General features: G+C 55.4%; 1 protein-coding gene across 4 annotated transcripts in view; it reads right to left on the bottom strand.

Moving 5' to 3' along the window:
- SLC52A2 (solute carrier family 52 member 2) overlaps positions 1 to 24,670 on the bottom strand; it is a 129,440-nt gene that overhangs the window by 57,261 nt on the left and 47,509 nt on the right. Inside the window, exons 1-3 of one of the 4 annotated variants that reach the window (XM_040433725.1) lie at positions 20,676 to 20,716; positions 17,264 to 17,317; positions 12,672 to 12,736 (exon numbers count right to left, since the gene is read on the bottom strand). The gene's annotated coding sequence lies outside the window, so the exon portion shown is untranslated. Of the gene's footprint in view, positions 1 to 12,671; positions 12,775 to 13,066; positions 13,500 to 17,263; positions 17,318 to 20,675; positions 20,717 to 24,670 lie in introns of those variants that run through there. The other 3 variants (XM_040433726.1, XM_040433728.1, XM_040433727.1) reach the window with 3 other exon arrangements.

Here is a 24,670-nt window from a genome sequence, read left to right as displayed (position 1 = left end):
CTAAGCTGTGCCCCAGACCCTTAGCTCTAAAGACCCCCCAATCTAAGCTGTGCCCCAGACCCTCAGCTCTAGAGACCCCCCAATCTAAGCTGTGCCCCAGACCCTCACCTCCACAGAGCCCCCAATGTCAGCTGTGCCCCAGACACTCAGCTCTAGACACCCCCCAATCTAAGCTGTGCCCCAGACCCTCAGCTCTAGAGACCCCCCAATCTAAGCTGTGCCCCAGACCCTCAGCTCTAGAGACCCCCCAATCTAAGCTGTGCCCCAGACCCTCACCTCCACAGAGCCCGCATTGTCAGCTGTGCACCAGACCCTCAGCTCTAGACACCCCCCAATCTAAGCTGTGCCCCAGACCCTCAGCTCTAGAGACCCCCCAATCTAAGCTGTACCCCAGACCCTCACCTCCACAGAGCCCCCAATGTCAGCTGTGCCCCAGACCCTCAGCTCTAGACACCCCCCCAATCTAATCTGTGCCCCAGACCCTCAGCTCTAGAGACCCACCAATCTAAGCTGTGCCCCAGACCCTCAGCTCTAGAGACCCACCTATCTAAGCTGTGCCCCAGACCCTCAGCTCTAGAGACCCCCCAATCTAAGCTGTGCCCCAGACCCTCAGCTCTAGAGACCCCCGAATCTAAGCTGTGCCCCAGACCCTCGGCTCTAGAGACCCCCCAATCTAATCTGTGCCCCAGATCCTCGGCTCTAGAGACCCCCCAATCTAAGCTGTGCCCCAGACCCTCAGCTCTAGAGACCCCCCAATCTAAGCTGTGCCCCAGACCCTCAGCTCTAAAGACCCCCCAATCTAAGCTGTTCCCCAGACCATCAGCTCTAAAGACCCCCCAATCTAAGCTGTGCCCCAGACCACCAGCTCTAGAGACCCCCCAATCTAAGCTGAGCCCCAGACCCTCAGCTCTAAAGACCCCCCAATCTAAGCTGTGCCCCAGACCCTCAGCTCTAGAGACCCCCCAATCTAAGCTGTGCCCCAGACCCTCACCTCCACAGAGCCCCCAATGTCAGCTGTGCCCCAGACCCTCAGCTCTAGACACCCCCCAATCTAAGCTGTGCCCCAGACCCTCAGCTCTAGAGACCGCCCAATCTAAGCTGTGCCCCAGACCCTCAATCTAAGCTGTGCCCCAGACCCTCAGCTCTAAAGACCCCCCAATCTAAGCTGTGCCCCAGACCCTCAGCTCTAGAGACCCCCCAATCTAAGCTGTGCCCCAGACCCTCACCTCCACAGAGCCCCCAATGTCAGCTGTGCCCCAGACCCTCAGCTCTAGAGACCCCCCAATCTAAGCTGTGCCCCAGACCCTCAGCTCTAGAGACCCCTCAATCGAAGCTGTGCCCCAGACCCTCAGCTCTAGAGACCCCCCAATCTAAGCTGTGCCCCAGACCCTCAGCTCTAGAGACCCCCCAATCTAAGCTGTGCCCCAGACCCTCAGCTCTAGAGACCTCCCAATCTAAGCTGTGCCCCAGACCCTCAGCTCTAAAGACCCACCAATCTAAGCTGTGCCCCAGACCCTCAGCTCTAGAGACCCCCCAATCTAAGCTGTGCCCCAGACCCTCAGCTCTAGAGACCCCCCAATCTAAGCTGTGCCCCAGACCCTCAGCTCTAGAGACCCCCCATTCTAAGCTGTTCCCCTGACCCTCAGCTCTAAAGACCCCCCAATCTAAGCTGAGCCCCAGACCCTCAGCTCTAGAGACCCCCCAATCTAAGCTGTGCCCCAGACCCTCAGCTCTAAAGACCCCCCCAATCTAAGCTGTGCCCCAGACCCTCAGCTCTAGAGACCTCCCAATCTAAGCTGTGCCCCAGACCCTCAGCTCTAGAGACCCCCCAATCTAAGCTGTGCCCCAGACGCTCAGCTCTAGAGACCCCTCAATCTAAGCTGTGCCCCAGACCCAAAGCTCTAGAGACCCCCAATCTAAGCTGAGCCCCAGACCCTCAGCTCTAGAGACCCCCCAATCTAAGCTGTGCTCCAGACCCTCACCTCCACAGAGCCCCCAATGGCAGCTGTGCCCCAGACCCTCAGCTCTAGACACCCCCCAATCTAAGCTGTGCCCCAAACCCTCAGCTCTAGAGACCCCCCAATCTAAGCTGTGCCCCAGAGCCTCAGCTCTAGAGACCCCCCAATCTAAGCTGTGCCCCAGACCCTCAGCTCTAGAGACCCCCCAGTCTAAGCTGTGCCCCAGACCCTCAGCTCTAGAGACCCCCCAATCTAAGCTGTGCCCCAGACCCTCAGCTCTAAAGACCCCCCAATCTAAGCTGTGCCCCAGACCCTCAGCTCTAGAGACCGCCCAATCTAAGCTGTGCCCCAGACCCTCAGCTCTAGAGACCCCCCAATCTAAGCTGTTCCCCAGACCCTCAGCTCTAGAGACCCCCCAATCTAAGCTGTGCCCCAGACGCTTAGCTCTAGAGACCCCCCAATCTAAGCTGTGCCCCAGACCCTCAGCTCTAGAGACCCCCCAATCTAAGCTGTGCCCCAGACCCTCAGCTCTAGAGACCCTCCAATCTAAGCTGTGCCCCAGACCCTCAGCTTTAGAGACCCCCCAATCTAAGCTGTGCCCCAGACCCTCAGCTCTAGAGACCCCCCAATCTAAGCTGTGCCCCAGACCCTCAGCTCTAGAGACCTCCCAATCTAAGCTGTGCCCCAGACCCTCAGCTCTAGAGACCCCCCAATCTAAGCTGTGCCCCAGACCCTCAGCTCTAGAGACCCCCCAATCTAAGCTGTGCCCCAGACCCTCAGCTCTATAGACCCCCCAATCTAAGCTGTGCCCCAGACACTCACCTCCACAGAGCCCCCAATGTCAGCTGTGCCCCAGACTCTCAGCTCTAGAGACCCCCCAATCTAAGCTGTGCCCCAGACCCTCAGCTCTAGAGACCCCCCAATCTAAGCTGTGCCCTAGACCCTCAGCTCTAGAGACCCCCCAATCTAAGCTGTGCCCCAGACCCTGAGCTCTAGAGACCCCCCAATCTAAGCTGTGCCCCAGACCCTCAGCTCTAGAGACCCCCCAATCTAAGCTGTGCCCCAGACCCTCAGCTCTAGAGACCCCCCATTCTAAGCTGTGCCCCAGACCCTCAGCTCTAGAGACCCCCCAATCTAAGCTGTGCCCCAGACCCTAAGCTCTAGAGACCCCCCAATCTAAGCTGTGCCCCAGACCGTCAACTCTAGAGACCCCCAATCTAAGCTGTGCCCCAGACCCTCAGCTCTAGAGACCCCCCAATCTAAGCTGTGCCCCAGACCCTCAGCTCTAGAGACCCCCCAATCTAAGCTGTGCCCCAGACCCTCAGCTCTAGAGACCCCCCAATCTAAGCTGTGCCCCAGACCCTCAGCTCTAGAGACCCCCCAATCTAAGCTGTGCCCCAGACCCTCAGCTCTAGAGACCCCCCAATCTAAGCTGTGCCCCAGACCCTCAGCTCTAGAGACCCCCCAATCTAAGCTGTGCCCCAGAACCTCAGCTCTAGAGATCCCCCAATCTAAGCTGTGCCCCAGACCCTCAGCTCTAGAGACCCCCCAATCTAAGCTGTGCCCCAGACCCTCAGCTCTAGAGACCCCCCAATCTAAGCTGTGCCCCAGACCCTCAGCTCTAGAGACCCCCCAATCTAAGCTGTGCCCCAGACCCTCAGCTCTAGAGACCCCCCAATCTAAGCTGTGCCCCAGACCCTCAGCTCTAGAGACCCCCCAATCTAAGCTGTGCCCCAGACCCTCAGCTCTAGAGACCCCCCATTCTAAGCTGTGCCCCAGACCCTCAGCTCTAAAGACCCCCCAATCGAAGCTGAGCCCCAGACCCTCAGCTCTAGAGACCCCCCAATCTAAGCTGTGCCCAGACCCTCAGCTCTAAAGACCCCCCAATCTAAGCTGTGCCCCAGACCCTCAGCTCTAGAGACCTCCCAATCTAATCTGTGCCCCAGACCCTCAGCTCTAGAGACCCCCCAATCTAAGCTGTGCCCCAGACGCTCAGCTCTAGAGACCCCTCAATCTAAGCTGTGCCCCAGACCCTCAGCTCTAGAGACCCCCCAATCTAAGCTGAGCCCAGACCCTAAGCTCTAGAGACCCCCCAATCTAAGCTGTGCCCCAGACCCTCACCTCCACAGAACCCCCAATGTCAGCTGTGCCCCAGACCCTCAGCTCTAGAGACCCCCCAATCTAAGCTGTGCCCCAGACCCTCAGCTCTAGAGACCCCCCAATCTAAGCTGTGCCCCAGACCCTCAGCTCTAGAGACCCCCCAATCTAAGCTGTGCCCCAGACCCTCAGCTCTAGAGACCCCCCAATCTAAGCTGTGCCCCAGACCCTCAATCTAAGCTGTGCCCCAGACCCTCAGCTCTAAAGACCCCCCAATCTAAGCTGTGCCCCAGACCCTCAGCTCTAGAGACCCCCCAATCTAAGCTGTGCCCCAGACCCTCAGCTCTAGAGACCCCCCAATCTAAGCTGTGCCCTAGACCCTCAGCTCTAGAGACCCCCCAATCTAAGCTGTGCCCCAGACCCTCAGCTCTAAAGACCCCCCAATCTAAGCTGTGCCCCAGACCCTCAGCTCTAAAGACCCCCCAATCTAAGCTGTGCCCCAGACCACCAGCTCTAGAGACCCCCCAATCTAAGCTGAGCCCCAGACCCTCAGCTCTAGAGACCGCCCAATCTAAGCTGTGCCCCAGACCCTCAGCTCTAAAGAACCCCAATCTAAGCTGTTCCCCAGACCCTCAGCTCTAGAGACCCCCCAATCTAAGCTGTGCCCCAGACCCTCACCTCTACAGAGCCCCCAATGTCAGCTGTGCCCCAGACCCTCAGCTCTAGAGACCCCCCAATCTAAGCTGTGCCCCAGACCCTCAGCTCTAGAGACCCCTCAATCGAAGCTGTGCCCCAGACCCTCAGCTCTAGAGACCCCCCAATCTAAGCTGTGCCCCAGACCCTCAGCTCTAGAGACCCCCCAATCTAAGCTGAGCCCCAGACCCTCAGCTCTAGAGACCCCCCATTCTAAGCTGTGCCCCAGACCCTCAGCTCTAGAGACCCCCCAATCTAAGCTGTGCCCCAGACCCTAAGCTCTAGAGACCCCCCAATCTAAGCTGTGCCCCAGACCGTCAACTCTAGAGACCCCCAATCTAAGCTGTGCCCCAGACACTCAGCTCTAGAGACCCCCCAATCTAAGCTGTACCCCAGACCCTCAGCTCTAGAGACCCCCCAATCTAAGCTGTGCCCCAGACCCTCAGCTCTAGAGACCCCCCAATCTAAGCTGTGCCCCAGACCCTCAGCTCTAGAGACCCCCCAATCTAAGCTGTGCCCCAGACCCTCAGCTCTAGAGACCCCCCAATCTAAGCTGTGCCCCAGACCCTCAGCTCTAGAGACCCCCCAATCTAAGCTGTGCCCCAGACCCTCAGCTCTAGAGACCCCCCAATCTAAGCTGTGCCCCAGACCCTCAGCTCTAGAGACCCCCCAATCTAAGCTGTGCCCCAGACCCTCAGCTCTAGAGACCCCCCAATCTAAGCTGTGCCCCAGACCCTCAGCTCTAGAGACCCCCCAATTTAAGCTGTGCCCCAGACCCTCAGCTCTAGAGACCCCCCAATCTAAGCTGTGCCCCAGACCCTCAGCTCTAGAGACCCCCCCAATCTAAGCTGTGCCCCAGACCCTCAGCTCTAGAGACCCCCCCAATCTAAGCTGTGCCCCAGACCCTCAGCTCTAGAGACCCCCCAATCTAAGCTGTGCCCCAGACCCTCAGCTCTAGAGACCCCCCAATCTAAGCTGTGCCCCAGACCCCCAGCTCTAGAGACCCCCCAATCTAAGCTGTGCCCCAGACCCTCAGCTCTAGAGACCCCCCAATCTAAGCTGTGCCCCAGACCCTCAGCTCTAGAGACCCCCCAATCTAAGCTGTGCCCCAGACCCTCAGCTCTAGAGACCTCCCAATCTAAGCTGTGCCCCAGACCCTCAGCTCTAAAGACCCACCAATCTAAGCTGTGCCCCAGACCCTCAGCTCTAGAGACCCCCCAATCTAAGCTGTGCCCCAGACCCTCAGCTCTAGAGACCCCCCAATCTAAGCTGTGCCCAGGACCCTCAGCTCTAAAGACCCCCCAATCTAAGCTGTGCCCGAGACCCTCAGCTCTAGAGACCTCCCAATCTAAGCTGTGCCCCAGACCCTCAGCTCTAGAGACCCTTCAATCTAAGCTGTGCCCCAGACGCTCAGCTCTAGAGACCCCTCAATCTAAGCTGTGCCCCAGACCCAAAGCTCTAGAGACCCCCAATCTAAGCTGTGCCCCAGACCCTCAGCTCTAGAGACCCCCCAATCTAAGCTGTGCCCCAGACCCTCACCTCCACAGAGCCCCCAATGTCAGCTGTGCCCCAGACCCTCAGCTCTAGACACCCCCGAATCTAAGCTGTGCCCCAAACCCTCAGCTCTAGAGACCCCCCAATCTAAGCTGTGCCCCAGAGCCTCAGCTCTAGAGACCCCCCAATCTAAGCTGTGCCCCAGAGCCTCAGCTCTAGAGACCCCCCCAATCTAAGCTGTGCCCCAGACCCTCAGCTCTAAAGACTCCCCAATCTAAGCTGTGCCCCAGACCCTCAGCTCTAGAGACCCCCCAATCTAAGCTGTGCCCCAGACCCTCAGCTCTAGAGACCCCCCAATCTAAGCTGTGCCCCAGACCCTCAGCTCTAGAGACCCCCCAATCTAAGCTGTGCCCCAGACCCTCAGCTCTAGAGACCCCCCAATCTAAGCTGTGCCCCAGACCCTCAGCTCTAGAGACCCCCCAATCTAAACTGTGCCCCAGACCCTCAGCTCTAGAGACCCCCCAATCTAAGCTGTGCCCCAGACCCTCAGCTCTAGAGACCCCCCAATCTAAGCTGTGCCCCAGACCCTCAGCTCTAGAGACCCCCCAATCTAAGCTGTGCCCCAGACCCTCAGCTCTAGAGACCCCCCAATCTAAGCTGTGCCCCAGACCCTCACCTCCACAGAGCCCCCAATGTCAGCTGTGCCCCAGACCCTCAGCTCTAGACACCCCCCAATCTAAGCTGTGCCCCAGACCCTCAGCTCTAGAGACCCTGCAATCTAAGCTGTGCCCCAGACCCTCAGCTCTAGAGACCCCCCAATCTAAGCTGTGCCCCAGACCCTCAGCTCTAGAGACCCCCCAATCTCAGCTGTGCCCCAGAACCCCAATCTAAGCTGTGCCCCAGACCCTCAGCTCTAAAGACCCCCCAATCTAAGCTGTGCCCCAGACCCTCAGCTCTAGAGACCCCCCAATCTAAGCTGTGCCCCAGACCCTCACCTCCACAGAGCCCCCAATGTCAGCTGGGCCCCAGACCCTCAGCTCTAGAGACCCCCCAATCTAAGCTGTGCCCCAGACCCTCAGCTCTAGAGACCCCCCAATCTAAGCTGTGCCCCAGACCCTCAGCTCTAGAGACCCCCCAATCTAAGCTGTGCCCCAGACCCTCAGCTCTAGAGACCCCCCAATCTAAGCTGTGCCCCAGACCCTCAGCTCTAGAGACCTCCCAATCTAAGCTGTGCCCCAGACCCTCAGCTCTAGAGACCCCCCAATCTAAGCTGTGCCCCAGACCCTCAGCTCTAGAGACCCCCCAATCTAAGCTGTGCCCCAGAACCTCAATCTAAGCTGTGCCCCAGACCCTTAGCTCTAAAGACCCCCCAATCTAAGCTGTGCCCCAGACCCTCAGCTCTAGAGACCCCCCAATCTAAGCTGTGCCCCAGACCCTCACCTGCACAGAGCCCCCAATGTCAGCTGTGCCCCAGACACTCAGCTCTAGACACCCCCCAATCTAAGCTGTGCCCCAGACCCTCAGCTCTAGAGACCCCCCAATCTAAGCTGAGCCCCAGACCCTCAGCTCTAGAGACCCCCCAATCTAAGCTGTGCCCCAGACCCTCACCTCCACAGAGCCCCCATTGTCAGCTGTGCACCAGACCCTCAGCTCTAGACACCCCCCAATCTAAGCTGTGCCCCAGACCCTCAGCTCTAGAGACCCCCCAATCTAAGCTGTACCCCAGACCCTCACCTCCACAGAGCCCCCAATGTCAGCTGTGCCCCAGACCCTCAGCTCTAGACACCCCCCCAATCTAAGCTGTGCCCCAGACCCTCAGCTCTAGAGACCCACCAATCTAAGCTGTGCCCCAGACCCTCAGCTCTAGAGACCCACCTATCTAAGCTGTGCCCCAGACCCTCAGCTCTAGAGACCCCCCAATCTAAGCTGTGCCCCAGACCCTCAGCTCTAGAGACCCCCGAATCTAAGCTGTGCCCCAGACCCTCAGCTCTAGAGACCCCCCAATCTAAGCTGTGCCCCAGATCCTCGGCTCTAGAGACCCCCCAATCTAAGCTGTGCCCCAGACCCTCAGCTCTAGAGACCCCCCAATCTAAGCTGTGCTCCAGACCCTCAGCTCTAAAGACCCCCCAATCTAAGCTGTTCCCCAGACCATCAGCTCTAAAGACCCCCCAATCTAAGCTGTGCCCCAGACCAACAGCTCTAGAGTCCCCCCAATCTAAGCTGAGCCCCAGACCCTCAGCTCTAAAGACCCCCCAATCTAAGCTGTGCCCCAGACCCTCAGCTCTAGAGACCCCCCAATCTAAGCTGTGCCCCAGACCCTCACCTCCACAGAGCCCCCAATGTCAGCTGTGCCCCAGACCCTCAGCTCTAGACACCCCCCAATCTAAGCTGTGCCCCAGACCCTCAGCTCTAGAGACCGCCCAATCTAAGCTGTGCCCCAGACCCTCAATCTAAGCTGTGCCCCAGACCCTCAGCTCTAAAGACCCCCCAATCTAAGCTGTGCCCCAGACCCTCAGCTCTAGAGACCCCCCAATCTAAGCTGTGCCCCAGACCCTCACCTCCACAGAGCCCCCAATGTCAGCTGTGCCCCAGACCCTCAGCTCTAGAGACCCCCCAATCTAAGCTGTGCCCCAGACCCTCAGCTCTAGAGACCCCTCAATCGAAGCTGTGCCCCAGACCCTCAGCTCTAGAGACCCCCCAATCTAAGCTGTGCCCCAGACCCTCAGCTCTAGAGACCCCCCAATCTAAGCTGTGCCCCAGACCCTCAGCTCTAGAGACCCCCCATTCTAAGCTGTGCCCCAGACCCTCAGCTCTAGAGACCCCCCAATCTAAGCTGTGCCCCAGACCCTAAGCTCTAGAGACCCCCCAATCTAAGCTGTGCCCCAGACCGTCAACTCTAGAGACCCCCAATCTAAGCTGTGCCCCAGACCCTCAGCTCTAGAGACCCCCCAATCTAAGCTGTGCCCCAGACCCTCAGCTCTAGAGACCCCCCAATCTAAGCTGTGCCCCAGACCCTCAGCTCTAGAGACCCCCCAATCTAAGCTGTGCCCCAGACCCTCAGCTCTAGAGACCCCCCAATCTAAGCTGTGCCCCAGACCCTCAGCTCTAGAGACCCCCCAATCTAAGCTGTGCCCTAGACCCTCAGCTCTAGAGACCCCCCAATCTAAGCTGTGCCCCAGACCCTTAGCTCTAGAGACCCCCCAATCTAAGCTGTGCCCCAGACCCTCAGCTCTAGAGACCCCCCAATCTAAGCTGTGCCCCAGACCCTCAGCTCTAGAGACCCCCCAATCTAAGCTGTGCCCCAGACCCTCAGCTCTAGAGACCTCCCAATCTAAGCTGTGCCCCAGACCCTCAGCTCTAAAGACCCACCAATCTAAGCTGTGCCCCAGACCCTCAGCTCTAGAGACCCCCCAATCTAAGCTGTGCCCCAGACCCTCAGCTCTAGAGACCCCCCAATCTAAGCTGTGCCCCAGACCCTCAGCTCTAGAGACCCCCCATTCTAAGCTGTGCCCCTGACCCTCAGCTCTAAAGACCCCCCAATCTAAGCTGAGCCCCAGACCCTCAGCTCTAGAGACCCCCCAATCTAAGCTGTGCCCCAGACCCTCAGCTCTAAAGACCCCCCCAATCTAAGCTGTGCCCCAGACCCTCAGCTCTAGAGACCTCCCAATCTAAGCTGTGCCCCAGACCCTCAGCTCTAGAGACCCCCCAATCTAAGCTGTGCCCCAGACGCTCAGCTCTAGAGACCCCTCAATCTAAGCTGTGCCCCAGACCCAAAGCTCTAAAGACCCCCCAATCTAAGCTGTGCCCCAGACCCTCAGCTCTAGAGACCCCCCAATCTAAGCCCCAGACCCTCAGCTCTAAAGACCCCCCAATCTAAGCTGTGCCCCAGACCCTCAGCTCTAGAGACCCCCCAATCTAAGCTGTGCCCCAGACCCTCACCTCCACAGAGCCCCCAATGTCAGCTGTGCCCCAGACCCTCAGCTCTAGACACCCCCCAATCTAAGCTGTGCCCCGGACCCTCAGCTCTAGAGACCCCCCAATCTAAGCTGAGCCCCAGACCCTCAGCTCTAGAGACCCCCCAATCTAAGCTGTGCCCCAGACCCTCACCTCCACAGAGCCCCCAATGTCAGCTGTGCCCCAGACCCTCAGCTCTAGACACCCCCCAATCTAAGCTGTGCCCCGGACCCTCAGCTCTAGAGACCCCCCAATCTAAGCTGAGCCCCAGACCCTCAGCTCTAGAGACCCCCCAATCTAAGCTGTGCCCCAGACCCTCAGTTCTAAAGACCCCCCAATCTAAGCTGTGCCCCAGACCCTCAGCTCTAGAGACCCCCTAATCTAAGCCCCAGACCCTCAGCTCTAAAGACCCCCCAATCTAAGCTGTGCCCCAGACCCTCAGCTCTAGAGACCCCCCAATCTAAGCTGTGCCCCAGACCCTCACCTCCACAGAGCCCCCAATGTCAGCTGTGCCCCAGACCCTCAGCTCTAAAGACCCCCCAATCTAAGCTGTGCCCCAGACCCTCAGCTCTAAAGACCCCCCAATCTAAGCTGTGCCCCAGACCCTCAGCTCTAAAGACCCCCAAATCTAAGCTGTGCCCCAGACCCTCAGCTCTAGAGACCCCCCAATCTAAGCCCCAGACCCTCAGCTCTAAAGACCCCCCAATCTAAGCTGTGCCCCAGACCCTCAGCTCTAGAGACCCCCCAATCTAAGCTGTGCCCCAGACCCTCACCTCCACAGAGCCCCCAATGTCAGCTGTGCCCCAGACCCTCAGCTCTAGACACCCCCCAATCTAAGCTGTGCCCCGGACCCTCAGCTCTAGAGACCCCCCAATCTAAGCTGAGCCCCAGACCCTCAGCTCTAGAGACCCCCCAATCTAAGCTGTGCCCCAGACCCTCAGCTCTAAAGACCCCCCAATCTAAGCTGTGCCCCAGACCCTCAGCTCTAGAGACCCCCCAATCTAAGCTGTGCCCCAGACCCTCACCTCCACAGAGCCCCCAATGTCAGCTGTGCCCCAGACCCTCAGCTCTAAAGACCCCCCAATCTAAGCTGTGCCCCAGACCCTCAGCTCTAAAGACCCCCCAATCTAAGCTGTGCCCCAGACCCTGAGCTCTAAAGACCCCCCAATCTAAGCTGTGCCCCAGACCCTCAGCTCTAGAGACCCCCCAATCTAAGCCCCAGACCCTCAGCTCTAAAGACCCCCCAATCTAAGCTGTGCCCCAGACCCTCAGCTCTAGAGACCCCCCAATCTAAGCTGTGCCCCAGACCCTCACCTCCACAGAGCCCCCAATGTCAGCTGTGCCCCAGACCCTCAGCTCTAGACACCCCCCAATCTAAGCTGTGCCCCGGACCCTCAGCTCTAGAGACCCCCCAATCTAAGCTGAGCCCCAGACCCTCAGCTCTAGAGACCCCCCAATCTAAGCTGTGCCCCAGACCCTCACCTCCACAGAGCCCCCAATGTCAGCTGTGCCCCAGACCCTCAGCTCTAGACACCCCCCAATCTAAGCTGTGCCCCAGACCCTCAGCTCTAGAGACCCCCCCAATCTAAGCTGAGCCCCAGACCCTCAGCTCTAAAGACCCCCCAATCTAAGCTGTGCCCCAGACCCTCAGCTCTAAAGACCCCCCAATCTAAGCTGTGCCCCAGACCCTCAGCTCTAAAGACCCCCCAATCTAAGCTGTGCCCCAGACCCTCAGCTCTAGAGACCCCCCAATCTAAGCCCCAGACCCTCAGCTCTAAAGACCCCCCAATCTAAGCTGTGCCCCAGACCCTCAGCTCTAGAGACCCCCCAATCTAAGCTGTGCCCCAGACCCTCACCTCCACAGAGCCCCCAATGTCAGCTGTGCCCCAGACCCTCAGCTCTAGACACCCCCCAATCTAAGCTGTGCCCCGGACCCTCAGCTCTAGAGACCCCCCAATCTAAGCTGAGCCCCAGACCCTCAGCTCTAGAGACCCCCCAATCTAAGCTGTGCCCCAGACCCTCACCTCCACAGAGCCCCCAATGTCAGCTGTGCCCCAGACCCTCAGCTCTAGACACCCCCCAATCTAAGCTGTGCCCCAGACCCTCAGCTCTAGAGACCCCCCCAATCTAAGCTGAGCCCCAGACCCTCAGCTCTAAAGACCCCCCAATCTAAGCTGTGCCCCAGACCCTCAGCTCTAGAGACCCCCCAGTCTACCTCTACAGAGTCCTCAATCTAAGCTGTGACCCGGCCTTCACCTCTACAGACCGCTCAAACTAAGCTGTGGCCCCTCCTGAATCCTCCTCCATGTAAGTGGTGCCTCTTCTGAGGCCTCCCTCTACTCGCGCTGCAGCCTTTACCTCCAGATTTAACTGTATAAAGTATGTGGAGACCCCTCCACCTCTGCCCTTGGCCCCCGCCACCTGTTCTGCATTCGGGATATCAGGTCACAGACACACATTCCGAGTGCTCATTACCTGTTCTGTGATCGTCCAGGAATGAGGGGAACGCGCTCGTCCTTCCGGATTTCCTCCAGCTTTTTCTGTGAAGATTCCGGCACAGGAAGCCGTCAGAAGTTGTCTACAGAAGGAAAGAACAGACAAAAAACAGGACGCTAGTCACCCATAGGAGATGAGGGTGAAGGGTTGGGCCCCTGGGACCCCAAATCTATAATCTGCTCCTGAGACAGAAGATGCAGCTGCTCTCCCTGTCCACACTCCTGTAATCTGCAGGTTCTGCGTCTGAGGCGACATCTCGGTGTTACCACGTGGAAGGAGGGATGGAAGAAGAGAAAGAGCAATGGAAGAGCGGAGGGATGGAAAACGGGATGGTGGGAAGGGGATAAAAGGAATGAGGGAAGGTGTGTGATTACCTGTAGACTCCCAGGAAATATCTGGAGGAATATGCAGAACAGGATCCCACATCAGAATACAATTGGTCTTACTGAATTCTCCACTTTCATGCAGAATCAAACTGAAGCCCAGAGATGCCCTGTCAGGAGAGCAGGAACCGTCACGTGGAATCTCTCAGGAGCTCTAAGGACACAGGCCCCAAACTGCTGAAAACATCTATTAAAACATCTCATGTGCTCTCTCGTAGGACAAATAATGAGGTCCTGTTCTCTGCCCGGAGGCAAATTCTCTCTCTCGGGACGTCTGCTGTGAGTCGCAGTCATTGTCTCATCACTTCCTGACCTTTCAGAAGCTCCTCATGACCTTCAGATCATCGACGTTCTCTGGACATCTCATATCCCAGGTACACGAGGTACCATAAGACATATCTGCTTTCCTAAGACTGAAGCAAGTAATCTCCAGATCTGAAGAACAAGTCTGATCACATCCCCATCAGGACGCATTTCACGCCTGGATTACACCACAATTAAAGCGTGTCTATAGCTGCTCATATCAGATTGGATCTTGTTCTTCCTCACTTCTTGGTTGTTGCAGACAAAATGCCGGAGCGTATTTCACCTTCACATTCCGATCTATAACAACGAGGTCTAGTAACAGAGCCATGTCCATCCAGAGGGGCACGACAACTGACCAACAAATGGACCAAAGTCCTGAACCCCACCCTAGAGGGACCTCTGGAGGTATCACAAGGAACCAGAGTCTCTATTACCATTCCATAAATTGGAGTCAATCACTCAGCGCCCTGGCAGTCCTGAGAGAGCACCATCAACATCTCGTCTTATGGATGACACAATAAAGAAAGATCTCGATAGATATTCTTGTTGGAACATCTGTATCTGTCATCCTATTGTAATTATCCCGGTGATGCCAGTATTCTCTGGATCACTCCCTCATTACGTCACCGATCCCAAATCCCTTGAGACCCGCCACATTAGTCCACTATTAGAACTTGATATCACAGTTCAGTTTTTATCTTGAAGGGGACTGCGATGGGCACGACATTCGCCCCACGCTATGTGAACCTTTGTACCGGTGAATGACAGATCAAACATAATACACAGCAAGCAGTGTATGGATGACATCAGATGATATGGCGAGGTTCTCTTACTGAAGTCTGAAATAATAAGCTCTGGGGTCCACATTTCTCATCTCACAGAAGCAAAGGCCTTTTGAGCTGCGTTCACGGATTCTGTCAGGATTTGGGAACAGACTCCATGACACAGTGTTGACTGCTTGCAGCTTACCGGCAATACGCCTCAATCAGATGCTCCAGTGTAGATCCGAGCAGGATCATGCACACGCTGCAGATCTGCTGACCGATCCACTAGATGCAGGTTTCACGTGTGGATTTCTGCTGCAGATTATATACAAGATTATATTCATGGCAGATTCGCCCTAGGAGCACCATATGAACATTCACTAATTACATCTAAATGGTTACAATGGAGACGTTTTGTAACCTCTGGATCCAACCTATTACAATAGGTCATCGTTTTAAGCCTCTACATCCCGTACTTCAGAAGAAACGCAGACCTCGGAAATTCTTCTAAGCAATAATAAAATTATCAGAAATCTCGTGGTGGTCTGTGGAGATGGCGTCCACCATATATGATATACCACCATCTACTAGAGGAACTGCTCCACCACAAATGTCCAGAAAATCAGCAGAAAAAAGACCGAAATGCAGATAAAAACCCTCAAATGATCCTGCCCCTCGCAACCTTAGAGAAAAAGCCTAAATCGGACAGATCTGTAGGATATCCTCCCACGTATCTGACCAGACATCGGGGAATGTGACGGGGGCCTCAGCATCTGATCCCACACCTTGAAGCAGAGTTTATGCCATCAGAACATAAAAGTCCAGCCCTGCTCCACCTTACTGAAGGGCGGACACCTACCTGCCTCCTACTACTTACAGCCATCCATCACCGTGGTCTGTCTGCCGGACTCCACGTGGGATCAGCCCTGAGGCTGAATCGTCCACAACCAAGGTGAAGGACGGCAGACTGGTGAAGGCGTGTCTGGGAAGCAGAAGGGGAAATGGGGCAGACAGGGGCCCAAAAAGGAGACAGGGGCCCCATGATCAGCCACCAGAAGCTGAGCAGCTGGAGTGCGAGGCCTCCCCCAATATGATCACAGCCATGTCTACAGTCTCCTGCTGCTTAAAGGATGGGGCAGCCAGGTGTCAGAAGACATGGGACACAGATGGAAGGTCTGTGAGGTACAGAGGTGGCTCCACCCACTAAAGGGTGAGACTGATGGATGGGCTTTGAGGTACATAGATGGTGCCGCCCACTATAGGGTGAGATAGATGAAAGGTCTGTGAGGTACAGGGATGGCTCCTCCCACTAAAGGGTGAGATTGATGGATGGGCTGCAAGGTATAGAGATGGCTCCTCCCACTACAGGGTGAAACTGATGGATGGGCTGCAAGGTATAGAGATGGTAACACCCACTATAGGGTGAGACAGATGAAAGGTTTGTGAAGTACAGAGATGGCTCCTCCCACTATAAGGTGAGACAGGTGAAAGGTCTATGAGGTAGAGAGATGGCTCCTCCCACTATAGGGTGAGACAGGTGAAAGGTCTGTGATGTACAGAGATGGCTCCTACCACGATAGGGTGAGACAGGTGAAAGGTCTGTGAGGTAGAGAGATGGCTCCTCCCACTATAAGGTGAGACAGGTGAAAGGTCTGGGAGGTAGAGAGATGGCTCCTACCACGATAGGGTGAGAGAGGTGAAAGGTCTGTGAGGTAGAGAGATGGCTCCTCCCACTATAAGGTGAGACAGGTGAAAGGTCTGTGAGGTAGAGAGATGGCTCCTCCCACTATAAGGTGAGACAGGTGAAAGGTCTGTGAGGCACAGTGATGGCTTCTCCCATTATCGGGTGAGACAGGTGAAAGGTCTGAGGTAGAGAGATGGCTCCTCCCACTATAAGGTGAGACAGGTGAAAGGTCTGTGAGGTGCAGAGATGGCTCCTCCCACTATAAGGTGAGACAGGTGAAAGGTCTGTCAGATAGAGAGATGGCTCCTCCCACTATAAGGTGAGACAGGTGAAAGGTCTGGGAGGTAGAGAGATGGCTCCTCCCACTAAAGGGTGAGACTGATGGATGGGCTTTGAGGTACATAGATGGTGCCACCCACTATAAGGTGAGACAGGTGAAAGGTCTGGGAGGTAGAGAGATGGCTCCTCCCACTATAAAGTGAGACAGGTGAAAGGTCTGGGAGGTAGAGAGATGGCTCCTCCCACTATAAGGTGAGACAGGTGAAAGGTCTGTGAGGTACAGAGATGGTGCCGCCCACTATAGGGTGAGACAGGTGAAAAGGTCTGTGAGGTACAGAGATGGCTCCTCCCCCTATATGGCGTGACAGGCGAAATGTCTGTGAGGTAGAGAGATGGCTCCTCCCACTAAGGTGAGACAGGTGAAAGGTCTGTGAGGTACAGAGATGGCTCCTCCCACTAAGGTGAGGCAGGCGAAAGGTCTGTGAGGTACAGAGATGGCTCCTACCACTAAGGTGAGACAGGTGAAAAGTCTGTGAGGTACAGAGATGGCTCCTCCCACTATAAGGTGAGACAGGTGAAAAGTCTGTGAGGTACAGAGATGGCTCCTCCCACTATAAGGTGAGACAGGTGAAAGGTCTGGGAGGTACAGATATGGCTCCTCCCACTATAAGGTGAGACAGGTGAAAGGTCTGTGAGGCACAGAGATGGCTCCTCCCACTAAGTTGAGACAGGTGAAAGGTCTGTGAGGTACAGAGATGGCTCCTCCCACTATAGGGTGAGACAGGTGAAAGGTCTGTGAGGTACAGAGATGGCTCCTCCCACTAGGGTGAGACAGGGAAAAGGTCTGTGAGGTACAGAGATGGCTCCTCCCACTATAGGGTGAGACAGGTAAAAGGTCTGTGAGGTAGAGAGATGGCACCTCCCATTATCGGGTGAGAGAGGTGAAAGGTCTGTGAGGTAGAGAGATGGCACCTCCCATTATCGGGTGAGAGAGGTGAAAGGTCTATGAGGTAGAGAGATGGCTTCTCCTATTATCGGGTGAGACAGGTGAAAGGTCTGTGAGGTACAGAGATGGCTCCTCCCACTATAGGGTGAGAAAGGTGAAAGGTCTGTGAGGTACAGAGATGGCTCCTCCCACTACAAGGCGACACTCACCTCCTCACTGCTGTGGGGGGATGCTGCTCGTTCCGCTCATCGTTGCTCTTCACCCTTGGTCGGCAGAAAGACACAAAGTACACGCATAAACGATATCATAAAGGCATTACGCAAATCAGACTCATTAACCCCACAGGTGCTGGATAATAAAAGATGGTGACAGAAAAAGTGAACTCCATGATATAACAGAGAGTGCCGAGACCTCCAGAACACAAATAGGAAGAGCAGAGACCTCCAGACAACATATAGGAGGAGCAGAGACCTCCAGACCACATATAGGAGGAGCAGAGACCTCCAGATCACATATAGGAGGAGCAGAGACCTCCAGACCTCATATAGGGGGAGTAGTGACCTCCAGACCACATAGAGGGGGAGCAGAGACCTCCAGACAACATATAGGAAGAGCAGCGACCTCAAGACCACACATGGGGAGCAGAGCGCTCCAGAACACATATAGGAGGAACAGAGACCTCTAGACCACACATAGGAGGGGCTAAGGCCTCCAGAACCACACATAGGAGGAGCTGAGACCTCCAGGACCACACATAGGAGGGGCTAAGACCTCCAGGACCACACATAGGAGGGGCTAAGACCTCCAGGACCACACATAGGAGGGGCTAAGACCTCCAGGACCACACATAGGAGGGGCTAAGACCTCCAGGACCACACATAGGAGGGGCTAAGACCTCCAGGACCACACATAGGAGGGGCTAAGACCTCCAGGACCACACATAGGAGGGGCTAAGACCTCCAGGACCACACATAGGAGGGGCTAAGACCTCCAGGACCACACATAGGAGGGGCTAAGACCTCCAGGACCACACATAGGAGGGGCTAAGACCTACAGACCACACATAGGAGTAAAGAAAGACCTCCAGCACCACCCATACCATAGGACGACCATAGACCTCCAGACCACATATAGGAGGACAAGAAACATCCAGGATCACATATCAGAGGACCAGAAAGATCCAGGACTACATACAGGAGGACTGGAGACCTCCACACTACATAGAGGAGGAGCAGAGACCTCCAAACCACATATAAGAGGACCAGAGGCCTCCATGATACCAGAGAGAGTGCAGAGACCTCCAGGACCACACAAAAGAGGAGCAGAGACCTTAAGACCACACTAACTATAGGAGGAGCAGAGGCCTCCAAACTACTTATAGGAGAAGCAGAGACCTCCAGACCACATAAGATGACCAGAGACCTCCAGGACACCATATTGGAGGAGCAGAGACATCCAGGACCACATATAGGAGGACTAGAAACATACAGGATCACATATCAGAGGACCAGAAAGATCCAGGATGCTACATACAGGAGGACTGGAGACCTCCACACTACATATAGGAGGAGCAGAGACCTTCAGATCACATATAAGGAACACACACCTCCACACTACATATAGGAGCAGAGACCTCCAGACCACAAATAAGAGAAATAGAGACCTCTGTATTACACATAGGAGGAGCAGAGACTTCCATAGCCACACATAGGAGAAGCAGAAACCTTCAGACCACATATAGGAGGAGCAGAGACATCAACACTACATATAGAAGGAGAGACCTCCATGATACCACAGAGAGAGAGTGCTGAGACCTCCAGAACCACATATAAGTGAACCATAAACCTCCAGACCACATATAGGAGGACCAGAGACCTCCAGACCACATATAGGAGGACTAGAAACATACAGCATCACATATCAGAGGACCAGAAAGATCCAGGACTACATACAGGAGGACTGGAGACCTCCACACTACATAGAGGAGGAGCAGAGACCTCCAAACCACATATAAGAGGACCAGAGGCCTCCATGATACCAGAGAGAGTGCAGAGACCTCCAGGACCACACAAAAGAGGAGCAGAGACCTTAAGACCACACTAACTATAGGAGGAGCAGAGGCCTCCAAACTACTTATAGGAGAAGCAGAGACCTCCAGACCACATAAGATGACCAGAGACCTCCAGGACACCATATTGGAGGAGCAGAGACATCCAGGACCACATATAGGAGGACTAGAAACATACAGGATCACATATCAGAGGACCAGAAAGATCCAGGATGCTACATACAGGAGGACTGGAGACCTCCACACTACATATAGGAGGAGCAGAGACCTTCAGATCACATATAAGGAACACACACCTCCACACTACATATAGGAGCAGAGACCTCCAGACCACAAATAAGAGAAATAGAGACCTCTGTATTACACATAGGAGGAGCAGAGACTTCCATAGCCACACATAGGAGAAGCAGAAACCTTCAGACCACATATAGGAGGAGCAGAGACATCAACACTACATATAGAAGGAGAGACCTCCATGATACCACAGAGAGAGAGTGCTGAGACCTCCAGAACCACATATAAGTGAACCATAAACCTCCAGACCACATATAGGAGGACCAAAGACCTCCAGACCACATAATAGGACCAGAGATCTCCAAACTACATACTGTATATGAGAACCAGAGACATCCAGGAACACCTATAGGAGGACCAGAAACATCCAGGAACACCTATAGGAGGACCAGAAACATCCAGGACCACATACAGGAGGACCAGAAACATCCAGGACCACATACAGGAGGACCAGAAACATCCAGGACCACATACAGGAGGACCAGAAACATCCAGGACCAGAGACCTCCAAGCTACATTTAGGAGGACCAAAGACATCCAGGAACACATACAGGAGGACTGGAAACATCCAGAACCACATATAGGAGGACCAGAGACCTCCACACTACATATAGGAGGAGCAGAGATCTCCAGACCACATACAGGAGGACCAGAGACCTATACACTACCTATAGGAGAAGCAGAGACCTCTAGGGCAACATATAGGAGAAGTAGAGACCTCCTTCCTACATATAATAGGACCAGAGACCTTCGGTACCACAGAAACAAAGTGCTGAGACCTCTAGGACCACACATAGGAGGAACAGAGACCTCCATACCACAAAAAGGGGCTCAGAGACCTCCACACTACATAAAGGAGAAGGAGACATCATGTTACCACAGAGAGTGCTGAGACATCCAGGTCCACACATAGTAGGAAAAGAAACCTCCATACCACACATAGGGAGAGCAGAGACATTCAGATTCCAGACCATGCACATGGAGAGCAGAGACCTCCAGGACCACATGTAACAAGAGCTTAGACATCTAGACCACATACCGGCAGTGTAGAGACCTCCAAAGCACATATATGAACAGCAGAGATCTACAGACCACAACTAAGAAAGGTCTCCAGACAACACAAAGGTAGTGCAGTGACCTTCCCACGCCACACATAAGCAGAGCAGAGGCCTCCAGGACCACAAATAGGTGGTGGAAGGACTTCTAAGTTTAGTGCTCTCATTAAGAGAAACAAAATAAGAGTATTGCAGGTTTGATACCTTTTAATGGCTAACAAAGATAGAAGTAATGAGGTTACATAGCGAGCTTTCGAGACATCACCAGTCCCTTCATCAGGCGGACTACAAGAATATATGAAGAAACAGTAATATATACAATAAGAACAGAGACATGGGGGAATGAATGGACATTTGAAGAACAGAATATCAAAGATCTTGAGACGGAGTCCTTAATTATCTCACAGATGAGGGGTGTGAAAGTTTTATGGTCTCTAAATTGATGTTCTCTCAGAGACCTGGTGCCCCGACTATGTGTATAGAAGACTCTTTAGATCTTGTAGTGTGTCAAAAATACCGGGGACAAATTCAGTCCAGTATTCTAAGTGTCAAACAGTGTTATAAATTTGTATTCCCAAATTCTTCTAGCTCTTTGGGATTTGAAGTTACCTTATGAGAACTTTCATGTGTTCTTCATCGTGTCCTGGTCTACAGAAATGCTTAGCCACAGGAAAGTGCAGCTTCTTCTCTTTAATTGTGTGGTGGTGGGACCTCATCGTTGCATTGAGTTTCTGTCCTGTTTCTACAACGTAGAGGACTCCAAAGGCTTCCAAAACACATATAGGCAGGGCAGAGCAAAGGTCTCCAGACCACGCACAGGACGAGCAGAGACCTCCCTAGACCACACACAGACAGAGCAGAGACCTCCAGACCACACACAGGCAGAGCAGAGACCTCCAGACCACACACAGGCAGAGCAGAGACCTCCAGACCACACACAGGCAGAGCAGATATTTCCAAGACCATAAACTGGCAGAGCAGAGACCCCAGGGCCACACACAGGAGAAGAAGAGACCTCCATGACAGAGCAGAGACAAATGTGACGGTCTAACATACAGGATCCCCCACATTACCGGATTACAGAAGATGAGCGGGGTAGTGACCACAATATGACATGCGGTGATCAGTGAGAAAGGTGGATGTTAGGAGTTGTGGGCAGATGTTAGGAGTTGTGTAAGGATTTATGTTGTAGCTGGGGGAGGGGAGCGACTCTCATATAAAACTATAAAAGTAGTGAAAAGCTGACCGAGCGAAGAGGAACGTGACTGTAAAACCTGTGTGACCTCGGCAGAGCACGTCATGGCAATTATCACTAGACGAGCAGAGCTCCATACCGGGGGGCCGCCGCAACACCCCATTATACTGACCCCGTCACCGGAGCTCCATTACCAGGGGGCCACGGCAACACCCCATTATACTGACCCCGTCACCGGAGCTCCATTACCGGGGGGCCACGGCAACACCCCATTATACTGACCCCGTCACCGGAGCTCCATTACCAGGGGGCCACGGCAACACCCCATTATACTGACCCCGTCACCGGAGCTCCATTACCGGGGGGCCACGGCAACACCCCATTATACTGAACCCCGTCACCGGAGCTCCATTACCGGGGGGCCACGGCAACACCCCATTATACTGACCCCGTCACCGGAGCTCCATTACCGGGGGGCCGCCGCAACACCCCATTATACTGACCCCGTCACCGGAGCTCCATTACCGGGGGGCCACGGCAACACCCCATTATACTGACCCCGTCACCGGAGCTCCATTACCAGGGGGCCACGGCAACACCCCATTATACTGACCCCGTCACCGGAGCTCCATTACCGGGGGGCCACGGCAACACCCCATTATACTGAACCCCGTCACCGGAGCTCCATTACCGGGGGGCCACAGCAACACCCCATTATACTGACCCTGTCACAGGAGCTCCATTACCAGGGGGCCACAGCAACACCCCATTATACTGACCCCGTCACCGGAGCTCCATTACCAGGGGGCCACAGCAACACCCCATTATACTGACCCCGTCACCGGAGCTCCATTACCGGGGGGGCCGCAGCAACACCCCATTATACTGACCCCGTCACCGGAGCTCCATTACCGGGGGGCCGCCGCAGCACCCCATTATACTGACCCCGTCACCGGAGCTCCATTACCAGGGGGCCACAGCAACACCCCATTATACTGACCCCGTCACCGGAGCTCCATTACCGGGGGGCCACGGCAACACCCCATTATACTGAACCCCGTCACCGGAGCTCCATTACCGGGGGGCCACAGCAACACCCCATTATACTGACCCTGTCACAGGAGCTCCATTACCAGGGGGCCACAGCAACACCCCATTATACTGACCCCGTCACCGGAGCTCCATTACCAGGGGGCCACGGCAACACCCCATTATACTGACCCTGTCACCGGAGCTCCATTACCAGGGGGCCACGGCAACACCCCATTATACTGACCCCGTCACCAGAGCTCCATTACCAGGGGGCCACACCAACACCCCATTATACTGACCCCGTCACCGGAGCTCCATTACCGGGGGGCCGCAGCAACACCCCATTATACTGACCCCGTCACCGGAGCTCCATTACCGGGGGGCCTCAGCAACACCCCATTATACTGACCCCGTCACCGGAGCTCCATTACCGGGGGGCCACAGCAACACACCATTATACTGACCCCGTCACCGGAGCTCCATTACCGGGGGGCCTCAGCAACACCCCATTATACTGACCCTGTCACCGGAGCTCCATTACCGGGGGCCGCAGCAACACCCCATTATACTGACCCCGTCACCGGAGCTCCATTACCGGGGGGCCACGGCAACACCCCATTATACTGACCCCGTCAACGGAGCTCCATTACCGGGGGGCACAGCAACACCCCATTATACTGACCCCGTCAACGGAGCTCCATTACCGGGGGGCACAGCAACACCCCATTATACTGAGCCAGTCACCGGAGCTCCATTACCGGGGGGCCTCAGCAACACCCCATTATACTGACCCCGTCACCGGAGCTCCATTACCAGGGGGCCACACCAACACCCCATTATACTGACCCCGTCACCAGAGCTCCATTACCGGGGGGCCACAGCAACACCCCATTATACTGACCCCGTCACTGGAGCTCCATTACCAGGGTGCCACAGCAACACCCCATTATACTGACCCCGTCACCAGAGCTCCATTACCAGGGGGCCACACCAACACCCCATTATACTGACCCTGTCACCGGAGCTCCATTACCGGGGGGCCACAGCAACACCTCATTATACTGACCCAGTCACCGGAGCTCCATTACCGGGGGGCCTCAGCAACACCCCATTATACTGACCCCATCACCGGAGCTCCATTACCGGAGGGCCACAGCAACACCCCATTATACTGACCCCGTCACCGGAGCTCCATTATCGGAGGGCCCCAGCACCACCCCATTATACTGAACCCCGTCACCGGAGCTCCATTACCGGGGGGCCACAGCAACACCCCATTATACTGACCCTGTCACCGGAGCTCCATTACCAGGGGGCCACAGCAACACCCCATTATACTGACCCCGTCACCGGAGCTCCATTACCAGGGGGCCACAGCAACACCCCATTATACTGACCCCGTCACCGGAGCTCCATTACCGGGGGGCCACAGCAACACCCCATTATACTGACCCCGTCACCGGAGCTCCATTACCGGGGGGCCACAGCAACACCCCATTATACTGACCCCGTCACCGGAGCTCCATTACCAGGGGGCCACAGCAACACCCCATTATACTGACCCCGTCACCGGAGCTCCATTACCGGGGGGCCACAGCAACACCCCATTATACTGACCCTGTCACCGAAGCTCCATTACCGGGGGGCCACAGCAACACCCCATTATACTGACCCCGTCACCGGAGCTCCATTACAAGGGGGCCACAGCAACACCCCATTATACTGACCCCGTCACCGGAGCTCCATTACCGGGGGGCCACAGCAACACCCCATTATACTGTCCCCGTCACCGGAGCTCCATTACCGGGGGGCCACACCAACACCCCATTATACTGACCCCGTCACCAGAGCTCCATTACCGGGGGGGCCACAGCAATACACCCCATTATACTGACCCCGTCACCGGAGCTCCATTACCGGGGGGCCACAGCAACACCCCCATTATACTGACCCTGTCACCGGAGCTCCATTA

This window comes from Bufo bufo, chromosome 5 (assembly GCF_905171765.1).
Source record: "Bufo bufo chromosome 5, aBufBuf1.1, whole genome shotgun sequence".
Classification (NCBI taxonomy): domain Eukaryota; kingdom Metazoa; phylum Chordata; class Amphibia; order Anura; family Bufonidae; genus Bufo; species Bufo bufo.
The sequence above is the reverse complement of the archived record's forward strand: the minus strand, read 5'-3'. Positions and strand labels throughout refer to the sequence as shown.